Source organism: Lathamus discolor, chromosome 1, assembly GCF_037157495.1.
Source record: "Lathamus discolor isolate bLatDis1 chromosome 1, bLatDis1.hap1, whole genome shotgun sequence".
In the NCBI taxonomy this organism is placed as follows: Eukaryota; Metazoa; Chordata; class Aves; order Psittaciformes; family Psittacidae; genus Lathamus; species Lathamus discolor.
The window spans coordinates 104,454,128-104,471,488 of record NC_088884.1 but is presented as its reverse complement, the minus strand read 5'-3'; positions in this window follow the sequence as shown (position 1 = coordinate 104,471,488).

Here is a 17,361-nt window from a genome sequence, read left to right as displayed (position 1 = left end):
GGTAGGCAACCATTTGCTGCCTTTTGGACCAGATGCAGGAAACAAATCTGTGCAAACCAAACCTGTTGGTTGTGTTGCATCCAGTGTGGTAGACTGCCTACCTGCTGGGATGCAGGAGTCATTCCTCCTCTCCAAACCTCAGTGGAGGCAATGTGTCAGCAGGTGACTGCTCTAGATGATCTGGGGGGTGGCAGCTGTTCTACGGGGAGTAGCGTCCGCTTGTTCTGCATGATATTTGAGGTGTTTCAGGGGATGGCAAGAGAACTTGCCATCTAGTTGAGGATGATCATTGCAGAGGAGTTGGACTAGACAGCTCTTAAAGGTTCCTTCCAAAGCAAACTATGATTCTATTCTGTGATATTTGAACTCTCAGAGAGTCCATTATTTCTGCTTTCATGAGAAATGAAAGTAGCGTTAAAATGCTTTTTAGGCAGGTGGACAGCATTTCCCTTCTCCACTAAAATCATCTTGTTGGTTTTGTCTTTTTGTGTCTGTGACTTAATGGGCACACAAGCGTGTGTTTTGAATCATGACTCTGTCTGGAATTTGACGTGGCCATTATGGCCAAGAATCTCTCCTTTATTCCAGCATAGCATTTTCAGTGCTTCTAATGGATGTACTGAGATTTTCCCTATATAATATGCATAATTTGTACTGCCAACATTTTGTCTAGATCCTTGCTAGAGCAAGTGCTTCCAGGAGCATGTCTTCAAATGGGAGGCTTGTGCATCAGTCATGGGCTACTGCATTAAATTCTTGCTTGTGGCTTGAATTTGAGGCATTGACTTGGATTGCTACAGTGTTGAGGTTTGTGGGCTGAAAATAGGAGTAAGCTGCTTTTCTGCAGAGAAAATAGAGACGTACTCTTAAGGCCCTGAAACGCTGGGCTAGCATTTAGTTGGGTGATATTTCAGGTGGTGTAATAATGGAGGGGCTTTGACTCTGGGGTTCATTCCTCCCTTTTTCTCAGTGAAGGCAAACCTCATGCTCCGGCTTTTGGAGTGAAAGGAGAAGATGTAGCTTGGGGGGGAGTGGGCACTGGCTCAGGTCAGAGGGTGCTGCTGTGCTAGAATCCTCTCTGGAGCTGTAACAAGGAAGTGAAGCTAAGGAGCATGAGTGCAGTGAGTAGGGACTGTGCCATGGGAAAAGTGGGTTGTGCAACAGGGGAGAGGACTGACCCACGCACAGCAGAATGAAGCCAGATGTGCAACATTACACTTCAGTCTTTTCACTGGGTTAATTTCCTCCTTCTGATGTTGCAGTCCATGAGTTGGAATGCCCTGCTCAGTATTTTTGTGGAAACTTTGAGAAGCTGAATAAAAGGGAGGTAAATGAGCAGTTGTGAAGCAAGGTTTAGAGTTATTTGGTGTTGCTTAAATCTGCTGGAGTTCCCTTGTGTTGCTAACTTCAGAAATCTGATATGCCACCATATTATTAAATGGGATAGTCCCTGCCATTCAAAAAGTGCAACATTTGAAATCTCTGACTTGAACCCTCTCAGTCTTGTAAGTGTTGTCTAGTCGAGCAGGCAAGTCTTAAAGGAACAACTCAGTTTAATTCTGTCCACGTATGGACAGGATCAAGTGTCAGGGTGAGGATCTGTAACTACAGAAGACCCCTTCTACCGTAATGGGGAAAGAGAGGCAGTGCTGCAGTTTATTTGCCCTGTTGGGTGATTTCTACCCAGAGAACTGACTGTCTGTGTCTTTAAGTAAAAAGGGGCTGCGTTGGAGGGATGCCTTTTTTGCAATATCCTGCTATCCTGGTTAGAAGTTTTTATTGCAAGGACAAGTCCCGGGGCTTAATTCTACTTGAAAAGCAACCTGCTTGTCTGTTGTTAGCAGCTGAAGATGTGGTATCTAATGCGCAATGAAGTTTCATTTTGCCTTTGTTGGATTCTTACTGTCATCTTCACTTCCAGAGAAATTTAAGCATAATTGGTACATGATGCAACGAAGTTTGTAAAAAATCACTACATTTTTGATGCATCATATTCCTCCCAATTGCTGAATTCTCTTCCCATCTCCAGAGCATCAAACCCCAGAACGTCATATGAATACGGGAAGCAAAATTTTCTACCTCCACCACTGCCACCACTGCCTCCTATACGTCCAGCACCAAAGTCAACAAAGGTGGCCCAGAAGAGACCCCGAAGCCAGAGTGAGCTGTCTGACTTTGATAACGCCGCCAAGAACAACAGTGACAACAAGGATCCTTTGATCTGCAAGCGCCGCAAGGTGGAAAGTAACCAAGCTGAACTGTCAAAGGGTATCAAAGTAGGTATTTGTTACAACTAACAGGAAGTTTCCTGCAACGTGTGGGTGCTGCGTGATTCTCTTTAGAAACATGCTCTGAGGATACAGAAAAGGAAAGAAGACAAGCCAGCCTCCAGAGAAAGCTCTTTGAGGCATTTTGCCCCTTTCACGGCAATCTGTAGCCGTATGTCGCTAGCCCAGAAGCCTACATTGGAACTTCTCTGCTGACTTGCCATCATTTGTTTTCATCTCATTTAGTGAAGCATAGTGAGAAGAGGTGCCCATGCCAAAACCAAAGGCATCATGTTGATGGCACTAACTGTTTCTGACTGTAGGCATCTGCAAGTATAATATTGGTGTAAAATAAGGGTGTATACAAAAGGGAAAAGTGGGCTTCTTAAATATAAGAAACATACAACCCGGGTATAAGTTTTACATAGTATCATGGAATGGTTTGGGATGGGATGGAGCATTTCCCACTTGCTTGGGCAACCTATTTCAGTGCCTCACCATCCCCAAAGTAAAGAAATACTTCCATCTCTCTAACCTAAATCTGCCCTGTTGAAGTTTGTTTTATAGTTTGCTTATGGAATTGTTAGTGATCCTTGCAGCTGGATCTTTGCATTTTTGGGTTGTAAAATTCAATTATCTTGCTATTTACTAGTGGCTGGGTGTGTGTGCTCTCGTATGTTGTGTGAGTCAAGCCCGACTGTTCTCGCTCTATCAGCTGGCTTCTAACTGCTTGCTTTTTCCTTATAATGTAGTTGGCAATGGAGTATCAATGGAAGTGGTTCGGTGCGTATGCACGCGTGAGTGCCTTTTCCTCTCATATGCCCTGCCGTGCGTGCTTGTGAACACTTCCCAGCCTTCTAATACCGCTGAGCTCTCTGTATTAACAATGTCTTTAACGGGACTTCCCAAGTGACAGTGTGCTGCTGTTGTCTCTCCGTGCCTCTTGTGTGAAACCAACCAAATGTTTTCTCTCTTTTCTTCCAGAGCTTTTTGAGGAACTCGACGCAGCATCGGAGCAGCTGTCACTGACCAGCATCTTGATCAGACTGGTCCACTATGTTAGGCAGGGTTCACACTGGCTGAGACTGAAAAGTAAAATGCCTTAACTGATGCTCAAGTTAGTTAAAGTTGGTTCTTCTTCTTAAGTAGCTGGAACAACTTCTTCTTCTTGTTAAGTACCTGAAACAACTTCTTCTTAGGTACATGGAAGAACTACTTAGGTACCTCGAACAGCTTCTTAGGTACCTTGAACATCTTCTTTGGTACGTGGAACAGCTTCTTAAGCACCCGGATCTTCTTAGGTACCTGTAACAACTTCTTAGGTGCCTGCAACAACTTCTTAGTTACCTGCAACAACTTCTTTGGTACCTGCAACAACTTCTTAGGTACCTGCAATAACTTCTTAGGTACCTGCAACAACTTCTTAGGTACCTGGAACAGCTTCTTATGTGCCTTGAACAACTTATTTGGTATGTGGAACAACTTGTTAGGCATCTGGAACAACTTCTTAGGTACCTGCAACAACTTCTTAGGTGCCTGCAAGAACTTCTTAGGTATCTGGAAGAACTTCTTAGGTATCTGGAAGAACTTCTTAGGTACTTGGAAGAACTACTTAGGTATCTCGAACAGCTTCTTAGGTACCTTGAACAACTACTTTGGTACGTGGAACAACTTCTTAAGCCCCTGGAACAACTTCTTAGGTACCTGCAACAGCTTCTCAGGTACCTTCAACAACTTGTTAGGTACCTGCAACAACTTGTTAGGTGCCTGGAAGAACTTCTTAGGTACCTGTAACAGCTTCTTAGGTACCTTGAACAACTTCTTTGGTAAGTGGAACAACTTCTTAAGCAGCTGGAACAACTTCTTAGGTACCTGCAATAACTTCTTTGGTACATGGAACAACTTCTAAAGCACCTGGAACAACTTCTTAAGCACCTGGAACAACTACTTAGGTACCTGCAACAACTTCTTAGACGCCTGCAACAACTTCTTAGGTACCTGGCAGAACTTCTTAGGTACGTGAAAGATCTTCTTAGGTACCTTGAACAACTTCTTTGGTAAGTGGAACAACTTCTTAAGCAGCTGGAACAACTTCTTAGGTACCCCGAACAACTTAGGCACCTCAAACAACTTCTTAGGTACCTCGAACAACTTCTTTGCAACCAGGAACAACTTCTTTGGAAACGGGAACAACTTTTTTGGAACCAGGAACAACTTCTTTGGTACCTCGAACAATTTCTTAGGTACTTGGAAGAACATCTTTGGTACCTGGAACAGCGTCGTAGATACCTGGAACAGCGTCGTAGGTACCTGGAACCGTGTCGTAGATACCTGGACCAGCGTTGTAGGTACCTGGAACAACTTTTTCTTCTTAAGTACTTGGAACTTGTTTTTCTTACTATCATTCTTATTCTGATTTCTATTGTTATTATTTCTTCTTGTTTTCTTCCCCTTGGGATTTCTTTGTTTGTTTTTTGCACTTTCAAAGTCTCAGCCTCTCTTTATAGAATTCTTAGGTAGTTCAGGTGTTGAACTGTTGAATTCTCAGCTAGAAAGCACTTGCAGAGGAAAAGGAATCATCGTGGGATAGATCTGGGTATAATGGAAAATCTTTCAACTGTTTTTAGGAGGAAAGCCACAGCGTTAATGACACCTTCCTTGAAAACGACAAAGTGCTATGAATTGTCTGAACGGCTCAAGGTATTGATGGTCTACAAACATGATGAATATGATGAATGACCAGCAGAACAAGAATTATACAGGAGGAAGTGCCGTCAAGAAGGAAATCTTCCTCCCGAGGTTATTATGCAACATCTCCCGGGTTGCAACAGCTGTTTGCCCGGAAGACATCTGAGAGAAAGGTTATTGCGAGCACAGGTGCAGCCTTTGGTGTCTTTACCTCTGCATTGGCAAGGAACAGCCTCATCAGCGCCAGGCAGCGTTATGTTATAATAGAAGCCACAGAAATTACTGCCTTGCCTGTTTCCGACCTCACCCTTTTGCATTTGTCAGCCACCCGCTGTCCTGAGAAGTGGGGGAGAGCCACTGCCTTCAGTGCTGCGAGTTCGCTCAAGTCATCGCCGCTGTCTTCCTCCTTGCCACGCACACATGCTCTTAGCACTTGAGCTGTGTTCCTTAGGGTCTTGTTTGGTTTAAACCTTGTCAGCCAAACACAGCTGGGGTGGCAAAATGACCAAGTGTGGTTGGAAACAGCTCTGCCTCTGCTGTGGTGAAGGGACATCACTGACACTGAGGACTCCTTGTCCTGTTGCTTTTTGCCATTTTGACAGGAGGGGGTACTTGGCTTGTACTGGGTCACTGTGATTGTTTGGACACTGTTCTGGGTCTGAGAGCTTACATGGGGAGGAATCACTTCTCTCTAAGGAGGGGCTGAGTGGTTGAATGTGGAACATAAGACAAATCTTGTGTTTGGGTATCTGCCTGTAAGCGTTGTTGGTGTCAGTGAATATCTAAAAGCAGGAACTGGTACCAACTTAGGAATTTGTCAAGGGAACACCCAAGGAATAATGAGCTGTTTGCAAGCACTTTTTCCTTGCTGGGGGCTGCATCTTGAAACTGTGATTGTGCAGGTGACAGTAACTCTGAGGGCAGCATCTGCGGCACTTGTGTGTTCAGAAAGGGGACACCGTTCTCTACCCAGAGATTTCCTGTTGTGTGACAGCAGCATCCGGCTCTCTTCATATCTCACAGTGTTCCTTAGCCCTCTGGTCCCCTCTGGCATCCCCTGCCCTGTCTCAGACAGACCTGTGGAGTGGTAAAGAGAATGGTGTCCTAAAATAACTGTTCTTACAGGAAAGGATGAGCTCCGTTTTCCACACGATTTCAGGATGGAGGAACAGGTCTGCGTGTGTGCAGCAGTATTGTGTAAACTACCTGCTAGTAGTCTGGATGGTCATGAAAGTGGAGAACAAAAGGTCTGCGTTTCCAAAAGTAGTGTCTGTAGAAGTGGCCTCTGCCACCAGGAAGCCTGGAGTCCTCTCGCCTACCCTGGCAGCGCGGTGATTCGGAGAAAACTCCAGGAACAAACTTGCCAACAAAGTTTTCAAGCTGACAAGCAGGTATTCTTTATTGTGGCACCGGGAGACATGGGGGATAGCTCCACCTAACGTGTGTCTCCTCAGTTGCCACACACGCTGTCCTTTTATAGTCACTGGGCATACATACATATTCATGAGGCTACGTATTGATTACATCATTTTCCAGAAAGCTCCCCGCATGCGTACAGAATTGTGGTGGTGGTCTCTGAGGGTCGTTTTCTTACTAGACTCTTGTTTTCTTTACTAGAATCTTGTAAGCATTTTCTCCACATAACCAATACCATCCTTTCCCTTTAGGAAAAGGCCACCACTGAACTATGATACCATCTATATTAATAGTATGATTGCATTTTGAATGGTGACCTACGTCTGTGGCATTTGAACAAGCATGATTTCCTACCCTGGTTCCTGGTGTAATACATCTTTGTGCACAGGTGTAATATTTATTACTTGGATTAACTATTCCAAATTTTAACCTTTCCTTCGGATACAGATTGCTAGTGTTCACCCACAAATTTGTCCATGAGACAGTGTTATGAATTGGAATTCCAATCAATGGGAGATCCAGGCTTTCTCCTGATTTAGGAAACTGTGCACATATCCAACAGTCACTACGATTAAAAATATTAGTAACATTCTGCACTAATTTCAGGTACAAAATCTGGTCCCAAGCTTGTGCGCCAGTTATCACATAAGTCCAAATCATGATAGACGGAATTTCATATGTAAGGGTCCTGAAGGTTCGATCTGCCATGTTTTCCGTGGCTCTGGTGCTTTCTTTACTCTTGAATAATGTATCCAAGCAGGTTGTTCCTTTATCCTCACTGCTGTAAAGGTGGTCAGTAATCTCTGGTACGGTCCGCTCCACTTCTCCTGTAGAGGATCTCCTGAAAAATTCTTAACATAAACCCAGTCTCCAGATCTGAAAGGGTGGATCGGACAATCCAAACCTCCTGCTCTTGTCCCTACTATTCTCTTATTTATCTCTTCCAATTGTTTTCCTAAATTAATCAAAAACTGTCGTAGATAGCCTTCTCCCACTTCGTGAAGACTTTCCTCTGTAAACTGGGACTGATATGGTCTTCCATACAAAATCTCAAATGGGCTAACCTCTTCTTTCGACCGAGGTTTAGTTTGAATTCTTAATAGAGCCAGTGGTAACACCTGGTACCAATATAAATTTGTTTCTTGACATATTTTACTAATCTGTTGTTTAATCAGATGGTTCATTTCTTCTACTTGCCCACTGGCCTGAGGCCTGTATGGAACACGTAGTTGCCAATCAATTTCTAATTTTTTGCTAATTTCTTGTAACAATTTTGCACTAAAGTGTGAACCCCGGTTGGAAGATATTGTCGCTGGTACTCCAAAACGAGGTATTATTTCATTTCACAGAATCACAGAATCACAGAATCCCAAGGGTTGGAAGGGACCTAAAAAGATCATCTAGTCCAACCCCCCTGCAAGAGCAGGGTAACCTACAGTACATCACACAGGAACTTGTCCAGGCAGGCCTTGAATATCTCCAGTGTAGGAGACTCCACAACCCCCCTGGGCAACCTGTTCCAGTGCTCTGTCACTCTTACAGTAAAGAAGTTCTTCCTGATGTTAACGTGGAACTTCCTATGCTCCAGTTTACACCCATTGCCCCTTGTCCTATCACTGGATATCACTGAAAAAAGCCTAGCTCCATCATCCTGACGCCCACCCTTTACATATTTGTAAACATTGATGAGGTCACCCCTCAGTCTCCTCTTCTCCAAGCTAAAGAGACCCAGCTCCCTCAGCCTCTCCTCATAAGGGAGATGTTCCACTCCCTTAATCATCTTTGTGGCTCTGCGCTGGACTCCTTCAAGCAATTCCCTGTCCTTCTTGAACAGAGGGGCCCAGAACTGGACGCAATATTCCAGATGCGGCCTCACCAAGGCTGAGTAGAGGGGGAGGAGAACCTCTCTTGACCTACTAACCACTCCCTTTCAAATGCACCCTAAGATGCCATTTGCCTTCTTGGCCACAAGAGCACATTGCTGGCTCATGGTCATCCTCCTATCCACCAGGACCCCCAGGTCCCTTTCCCGTTCACTACTTTCCAGCAGGTCAACCCCCAACTTGTACTGGTACATGGGGTTGTTCTTCCCCAGATGCAAGACTCTACACTTGCCCTTGTTAAATTTCATCAAGTTTCTCCCCGCCCAACTCTCCAGCCTGTCCAGGTCTCGCTGAATGGCAGCACAGTCCTCTGGTGTGTCAGCCACTCCTCCCAGTTTTGTGTCATCAGCAAACTTGCTGAGGGTGCACTCAGTTCCCTCATCCAGGTCATTGATGAAAATATTAAACAGCACCGGTCCCAGCACCGACCCCTGAGGAACTCCACTAGTCACAGACCTCCAGCTAGATTCTGCGCCATTGACCACAACTCTCTGCCTTCTTCCTTTCAACCAGTTCTCGATCCACCTCACTACTTGATCGTCAAGCCCACACTTCCTTAGCTTATCTATGAGGATGCTGTGGGAGACAGTATCAAATGCCTTACTGAAATCAAGAAAAACTACATCTACCGCTCTACCATCATCCCTCCACCTAGTCACTTCCTCATAGAAGGCTATAAGGTTGGTCATACATGACTTCCCCCTCATAAAACCATGTTGGCTGTTCTTAATGACCCCCTCATCCTTGATATGCCTAGTGATGGAGTCAAGAATAAGTTGTTCCATCATCTTTCCAGGGATGGAGGTAAGGCTGACCGGTCTATAATTACCCGGGTCCTCCTTCTTGCCCTTCTTATAGATTGGTGTGACCTTTGCCATCCGCCAATCCTCAGGCACCTCGCCCGTTTCCCACGACTTACCAAAGATGATGGAAAGTGGCCTAGCAATGACCTCCGCCAGCTCCCTCAGCACCCGTGGGTGCATTCCATCCGGACCCATCGATTTACAGATGTCCAGTTTGCATAGCTGATCCCTAACCCAATCCTCATCTACCAAAGCAAACTCCTCCTTTGTCCTGACTCCTTCTGGGGCTATAGAAATCCGGGGCCCTCGGGGAGAGTCTGCAGGAGTAAAGACAGAGGCAAAGAAGGCATTCAGCACCTCTGCCTTCTTTATATCCTCTGTCTCCAGGGTACCCACTTCGTTCAGCAGTGGGCCTATATTGCCTCTTGTTTTAGTTTTATTTGCTATGTATTTGAAGAAGCCCTTTCTATTGTCTTTAACCCGACTAGTTCAGCAGTGGGCCTATATTGCCTCTTGTGTTAGTTTTATTTGCTATGTATTTGAAGAAGCCCTTTCTATTGTCTTTAACCCGACTAGCAAGATTGAGTTCCAAGGAGGCCTTAGCTGTCCTAATTGCCTCCCTACATCCTCTAACAACTGTCCTATATTCCTCCCAAGCGGCCAGCCCCTCCTTACATAATCCATAGATTCTCCTTTTCCACTTGAGTTTGCCCAGCAGCTCCTTGTTTAACCACGCCGGTCTCCTAGATCCCTTACTTGACTTCCTACTCATTGGGACGCTCCGATCCTGAGCTTGGAAGAAGCGGTCCTTGAATGTTAACCAACTATCTTGAGCCCCTTTACCGCCTAGTACACTTTCATTTAATAATGTCTTAATCACCTGTCTTGCATTATTTATCCTACAAGGGAATGCTTCTGGCCAGCCTGAAAAAGTATCCGTTAACACCAACAAATATCGATAGCCCCCTTTTCTTGGTAATTCAGAAAAAATCTATTTGCCACTGCTGTCCCGGATAACTTCCTTTCCCAATTGTCCCAATTTGATTTCTATTTTCAGTTTTAGGATTATTCTTAAGACATAGCTGACATTGTTTTGTTACTAATTGAACTGTGGTGTATAGATTCCTTCCTACAATTTGTTTGTCTAAATATTTATGCAAAGAGTTGCTACCCCAATGAGTTTTATTATGTTCGTCCTGAACTAGCTTCCAGAGTTGGTTATAGGGGATTACAATTCGCCCATCAGGTATTTGAACCCAACCCTCTTTATTTTCCTGTCCCTTTAGATCCTCAATCAATTTTCTATCTTCTTTTGAATATCTAGGTTTAGATTTTTCAATTATTAATTTGCCGTCAGGGATTAAGGACATGATTTGAGATTGTTCAGCTGCTCGTTTGGCTTCAAAATCAGCCAAATTATTTCTAATTTCCTGATCAGAGTCACTTTGTTGATGCCCTTTACAGTATGTAATAGCTACTTCTTCAGGTAGCTGAACAGCTTCTAGTAATTGTAGAATTTCTGCAGCATGTTCAATCTGTTTCCCTTGTGTGTTCAAAAGTCCTCATTCTTTCCAGATAGCCCCATGTGCATGTACCACGCCAAATGCGTACTTAGAATCAGTCCAAATATTTATCCTTTGATCTTTAGCCAATTCCAGGGCTCTCGTTAATGCTATTATTTCTGCCTTCTGGGCAGAGGTGTTTGCAGGTAAAGGTTTAGCTTTCTATTACCTGTGAAGTGGTGGTAACGGCATATCCTGCCTTTAGTTCACCATTTTTCACAAAGCTACTGCCATCAGTGAACCAAGAATCAGCGTCTTCCAGAGGTTTTTCTTTCAAGTCTGGTCGGCTTGAATATACAGTCTCTATGGTGGCCAAGCAGTCGTGTGTGTCGTGGTTTAAACCCAACCACAAACCTCGTTCACTCACTCCCCCCCTTCTTGCCCTCCCCCTGCTCCTGGAGGGACGGAGAGGAGAATCGAAAAGAATGCAACTCCCACGGGTTGAGATAAGAACAGTTTAGTAACTAAGGTATAACACAAACCACTACTGCTACCACCAATAATAATAGTGCTAAAGGAAATAACAAGAGGAAAGAATACAACACCTTAACACCAGCCGACCAATAACTCACCCCACTCCCCCCAGCCGAGCACCGACCGATACCTCGTCCAACCCTGTAGTACCTCTACCCCTTCCGGGTCCCTCCAAGTTACATCCTGGGCATGACGTGCTGTGGTATGGAATACCTCTCTGGTTAGTTTGGGTCAGGTGTCCTGTCTCTGCTTCCTCCCAGCCTCCCCTCCTCCCTGGCAGAGCATGAGGCTCAGAAAGTCCTTGGCCAGACCAAACATTCGAGCAGCAACTGAAAACATCGGCGTTATCACCACTGTTCCAAGGCCAAAAGATCAAAACACAGCACTGTACTAGCTCCTAAGAAGGAGAAAAATGACTGCTGCTGCTCAACCCAGGACATTATCGACCCCTTATTCCATACCATTCACGTCATGCTCAGATCCCACATCTTCAATATCCCATCACTCTTACATATATATATACATCTACATATACACAGAGAAAAAGATCATTTCTTAGTGCATGGACCTATAAAGCTGCTGAGTCCATCTGGTCCATGATGTCAGGCGCCATCTCTTGTTACAGTCTCTCAGAGCAGGAGAGGCTGTGTGCAGTGTTCACACTCATGAATAACCTGGGCAATAGTGTCCATTGCTAAGTCCACCCCTCGATCATGAGTCCATCTCTATGTTGCATCTCTGCCCTGATGGCCTGAAGTGTCGTGGCCCACCAGGCTCGAAATAATTCACTGTCCCCTTCAGCAGTTTCTGCAGCTTGTTGCTGGGGACTCCATAGAGCTGCCTTCCATCTCCAATGCTTCCAAAGCACTGGAGGGGCCCAGTGGACCAGATACTCGCTCATACTGTCCCACACACCCTGCCACTCATGACTGTCCAGCCTTGGGGAAGATCTCTTGGTCCTCCCATATTGTTGTCTAACCCCAGACAAGAAGCAAACCCGACTCTGCTTGACTTCTGAGATCAGACAAAATGGCTGTGGGTAGAACACACTCTGTGTGTGTGCCAACACGCTGATCCCCATCACAACCAGCAGGCAGGTCCCAAGGGTACCCACAGGCCATTCAAACCCTTCAGAACTCTCCAATGACGCTGCTGTACTTGTCCCTGGGGCTGGTGCAGCTGCTGTGCTTGCCGGCTCTCCCACCACCAGCTTCTCTTTCCCTGGGTGCAGCTCTTCCTCCTCTGCCGTGCTGGGAAATGCTGCCTGGGCTCCTGCATCCTCCTGCGGCTCTGCGGGCGGCTTCCGGGGGACGCTCTCGGCCGCCACGAGGCTCGGCTCCTCCGCTGGGCTCGGCTCCTCCGCGGGGCTCGGCTCCTCCGCGGGGCTCGGCTCCTCCGCGGGGCTCGGCTCCTCCGCGGGGCTCGGCTCCTCGGCCGCCTCCTCCCGCTGCTCGGCAGCCGCCTTCCTCCCGGTCTCGGGCCCCGGTCCCGCCGCCGCCTGGCCCCCGGGGCCGCTCTCCCGGGCCGCTTCGGCCGCCGCCGGCTCCCGGGGCCGCTCCCCCTCGGCTCCCCGCAGCTTCACAAAGACGGAGGCGAGGACAAGGGCCAGGGCGGTGAAGAGCAGCGGGACGGCCGGGTGCAAATCCACGGCCACATCCATCCCTCCCTGCTGCTGGAGCCCAACCGTATTACAAGCCATTGCCATAAAGTACAGTGAAACAAAAACCTTAGCCCAAGCCCCACACTTGATAAACACTACCACAGGGAATACCGGCTCTAAGTAATGTACTACATTCTGAAGCTCTGAGAGCAAGAGAAACAACTTTGAGAGCCAATAAATCAGCACTGTGACGACTATTAATCTGATCATCGCTGTTCTTATCTCAACCCTTCGTGCCCCACGTTGGGCGCCAAAAAAGAACTGTCATGGTTTAAACCCAACCACAAACCTCGTTCACTCACTCCCCCCCTTCTTGCCCTCCCCCTGCTCCTGGAGGGACGGAGAGGAGAATCGAAAAGAATGCAACTCCCACGGGTTGAGATAAGAACAGTTTAGTAACTAAGGTATAACACAAATCACTACTGCTACCACCAATAATAATAGTGCTAAAGGAAATAACAAGAGGAAAGAATACAACACCTTAACACCAGCCGACCAATAACTCGCCCCACTCCCCCCAGCCGAGCACCGACCGATACCTCGTCCAACCCTGTAGTACCTCTACCCCTTCCGGGTCCCTCCAAGTTACATCCTGGGCATGACGTGCTGTGGTATGGAATACCTCTCTGGTTAGTTTGGGTCAGGTGTCCTGTCTCTGCTTCCTCCCAGCCTCCCCTCCTCCCTGGCAGAGCATGAGGCTCAGAAAGTCCTTGGCCAGACCAAACATTCGAGCAGCAACTGAAAACATCGGCGTTATCACCACTGTTCCAAGGCCAAAAGATCAAAACACAGCACTGTACTAGCTCCTAAGAAGGAGAAAAATGACTGCTGCTGCTCAACCCAGGACAGTGTGTTAGTGGTTCTGTTGATTGTTCCTGCAAAAAGGATGCTGGATTCACAACGTTAGTGACCACAATTTCTGTATCATCCTGTTCCACAAGTGTGGCCTAGTATTTTAAAAAACGTGAAGGAGATAACCAGTGGGCTCCTTTCTGCTCCAGGACTGCTGATACCGCATGGGACACTAGCACAGTAATCTTCTGTCCCAAGGTGAATTTGCGAGCCTCTTCAATATTTATGACTGCGGCCACAGCTCTTAGGCATCCGGGCCACCCTTTGCTCGCTTCATCCAGTTGTTTTGAAAAATACGCCACTGCCCTTCTGTATGGTCCTAGTTTCTGAGCAAGGACCCCCAAGGCTATTCCTTGTTTTTCATAGGAATATAGCCAAAATGGTTTAGTTACATCCGGAAGTCCCAGAGCTGGAGCTCTCATTAACTCTATCTTTAAATTTCTAAAAGCCCCCTCTGCTTTATCAGTCCAGTCCAAAGAGGGAGGGTTTCCCTTCAACAGTTCGTATAGTGGTCTTACCAGAACTCCGTAATCATGGATCCAAAGTCTGCACCATCCAGTCATTCCCAGGAATGTCCAGAGTTCCTTGATGGTTGACGGTCGAGGAGTCTGGCAAATGGCTTCTTTTCTGGCAGTTCCAAGTTCTCTCTGTCCTCCTGTTATTTCATATCCTAGATAGGAAACTCGGGTTTGGATTAGTTGGGCTTTTTGTCTGGATACCCGATAACCATTCAGCCCCAGAAAATTCAATAATTCCACTGTCCACTGGATTCATTCTTCCTTTGTTTCTGTAGCAATTAGCAGGTCATCCACGTATTGTAACAGAGTCCCCGTCTGAGTAGGTGGCTTCCAGGATTCTGGTTCTTGTGCTAGCTGATTTCCAAAAATTGTTGGACTGTTTTTAAACCCCTGAGGTAATACCGTCCAAGTTAATTGGGTTTTTCTTCCTGTATCAGGATTTTCCCATTCAAAAGCAAATAAATTTTGGCTTTCTTTGGCTAATGGCAAGCAAAAGAAAGCGTCCTTTAAATCCAGGACGGCAAACCATTTCTGATTTAGTTTTAGTTTGGTCAATAAAGTGGATGGATTAGCCACCACAGGGTGAATATCTTCTAGTATTTTATTTATTGCTCTTAAATCTTGAACTAGCCTATAGCTTTTCCCATCTGCTTTCTTTACTGGTAAAATGGGTGTGTTATATTCCGATTCACATTCCACTAATAAACCATATCTTAAAAAAATTACCGATTATTCCTTTAATTCCCCTTCTATCTTGTATTCTTAAAGGCTACTGTTTTATTCGAACTGGGCAGGCCCCCCTTTTTATTTCAATTTTAATAGGCAAAGCGTTTTTTGCCTTACCTGGAATTTCTGATGCCCAAACTCCTGGATATACCTGATTAAGGTTTTCTTCTATTTCAGGGAGGTCCTCCTGTTTGCTTTTCTGCTGAATTAAAGATAAACTTAAAACTGCAATTAATTGATTATTTTTAACTCTAAATTCCATTTTGCCTTCTTTAAATGTTGCTTCTCACCCTAATAAAAATTTTAGAGAATTTGGCATACATAAAAATTTATGCATTCCTATTTATTTTCCCAATTTGTACTTTAAAGGCTTCAGAAAGAATGCCTCTCCTTTTTTTTTTTTTTTCCTGGTGGCCAGTAGCTCCCACATCTGTAGCGACTTCTTTTCTCTCTGATTTAATACCAAATAACTTGCTCCTGTAACCACTAAAATTCCACTTTATTTCCTCTAGTCCCTAGTTTTAATTTAACCAGTGGATCTGGTAGGGTAGATTCCCCAGGTCCCCATCAGTCCAGTTGCAATTCAGTCACCAGAGCCACCCCATGGCACTGCCCCCCCCACCCAGGGCAGTCTCACTTCCAACGTCCAAATTCCCCATAGCACGCACACCGATCCGCTTCCACAGCAGAAGAGCCCACTCCCCCACCTCTGCCCGACATCCCTCCTCCCAGGCTCAAACACAGGAGCTGCTCGAGCTCCCCTCCTTTCTCCCTTGGTTTTCCCTTTTGTTTTTTTCTCTCACAGTTGCTCACCCTGCTCTGCAGGGGCTGCAGATGCCCGCCTCTGCAACAGCACTTCTGGTTTAACCCTTTCTTAACTCTGAAGGTGAATCTGCCGCTTTTTGCCAGTGACAGCAATCTCTTCCTCCTTATCAATATCAGATAGGCCAGGTGCAGAGGGTGCTCCTCTCAGAGGTACCTGTGATGCATAATTTTCCAACCTATCTTCCTGATTACTGTTTTTTACCCTTAAACATCTTTCCCCAGTATCACAGGCTGAACAGCATCTCTCCATCTTAACTTTCAGTTTTTCCCTGTCCTTTTCCAAAGCCAAAATTAAGGGATCTGGCAGAGCTATATTAATTTTGCATTCAGTCTGTCACTCCACGTGGTTTCTTAAAGTGAAAAACATATCTGCATACATTACTTCATCCCATTTTCCTTGCCACCTCAAAACAACATTAATTGTAACAACGTATTATAGTTCAGAGTTCCATTTTTTGGCCATTTTCAGGCCATTTTCCCTGATTTTCCAAAATATACAAAGGCCACCATCGGTTACAATATTTTACCAATGTTTTCTTATTTACTGAGCCCCCAGGAGACCCTCCAAGTTCCTTCCAGTGTGCCAAAATGCACCCTAAAAGACTCTTTTTCAAGATCTCTTCACTCTGCTGATCTTCCATTATCAATCTCACATTCACACATACACATGGGATCCCACAGACACACTCCACACAGTTACAACACTTGAGACGGAGACTAAAATTCTATCAGACAACAGTGAATAACACAGTTATAGCATCCTGTCACCAATACCAAATCACACGACCAAAATCCTTAATGTAACAAGCCACAAAATAAATCAAACCAACCCAATTACCAATTTAGTCTTTATGCAAGATGCCCCCTGCACCTTACAGACCATACAAAAGAAAAGAATACCTTTTATGAAGATGGTCCTTGTCTGCTCCTGCAGTGATCCGAATGAGTCGAGGAGTCCCTCCGGGAAAAATTCCCGAGGGCCCTAGGGAGCCCTGTCCTCAGCGGGTCCTGCAGCCGAGCAGACAGGGTCCCACCTGGGTCGCCAGATTGATTCGGAGAAAACTCCAGGAACAAACTCGCCAACAAAGTTTTCAAGCTGACAAGCAGGTATTCTTTATTGTGGCGCCGGGAGACACGGGGGATAGCTCCACCTAACGTGTGTCTCCTCAGTTGCCACACACGCTGTCCTTCTACAGTCACTGGGCATACATACATATTCATGAGGCTACGTATTGATTACATCATTTTCCAGAAAGCTCCCCGCATGCGTACAGAATTGTGGTGGTGGTCTCTGAGGGTCGTTTACTTCTTCCAGCAATCTTCATCACTTCTGGCAGCCTTTGAAGCATGAGCAGTAGATGTTTATACCAGTTTAATTGGTTCGTTAGCACCAGAGACTCCTATCCTCCTACTTATCAGTCAGTTTAGCTGTAGCCCATCCTGGACACCTGCCCTTCCCAGATACTCCTTATCCCTATGTCCTGTTTTTCTAGACTGTTTTTCTTAAAACTATGTCAACTATAACAATTTATCTCGTGTGAGAATTCTCAGTGTGTTCTCTAGCTGTACTCTATTTTTTCTCCATGTATCCTGCACCTCAGTAATTTTCCACTGCTACTGTTACAAAGCCATCACACTTAACATTACTCAAAACTAATTCTAAAGGTCTATATATTCCATTTTGTAA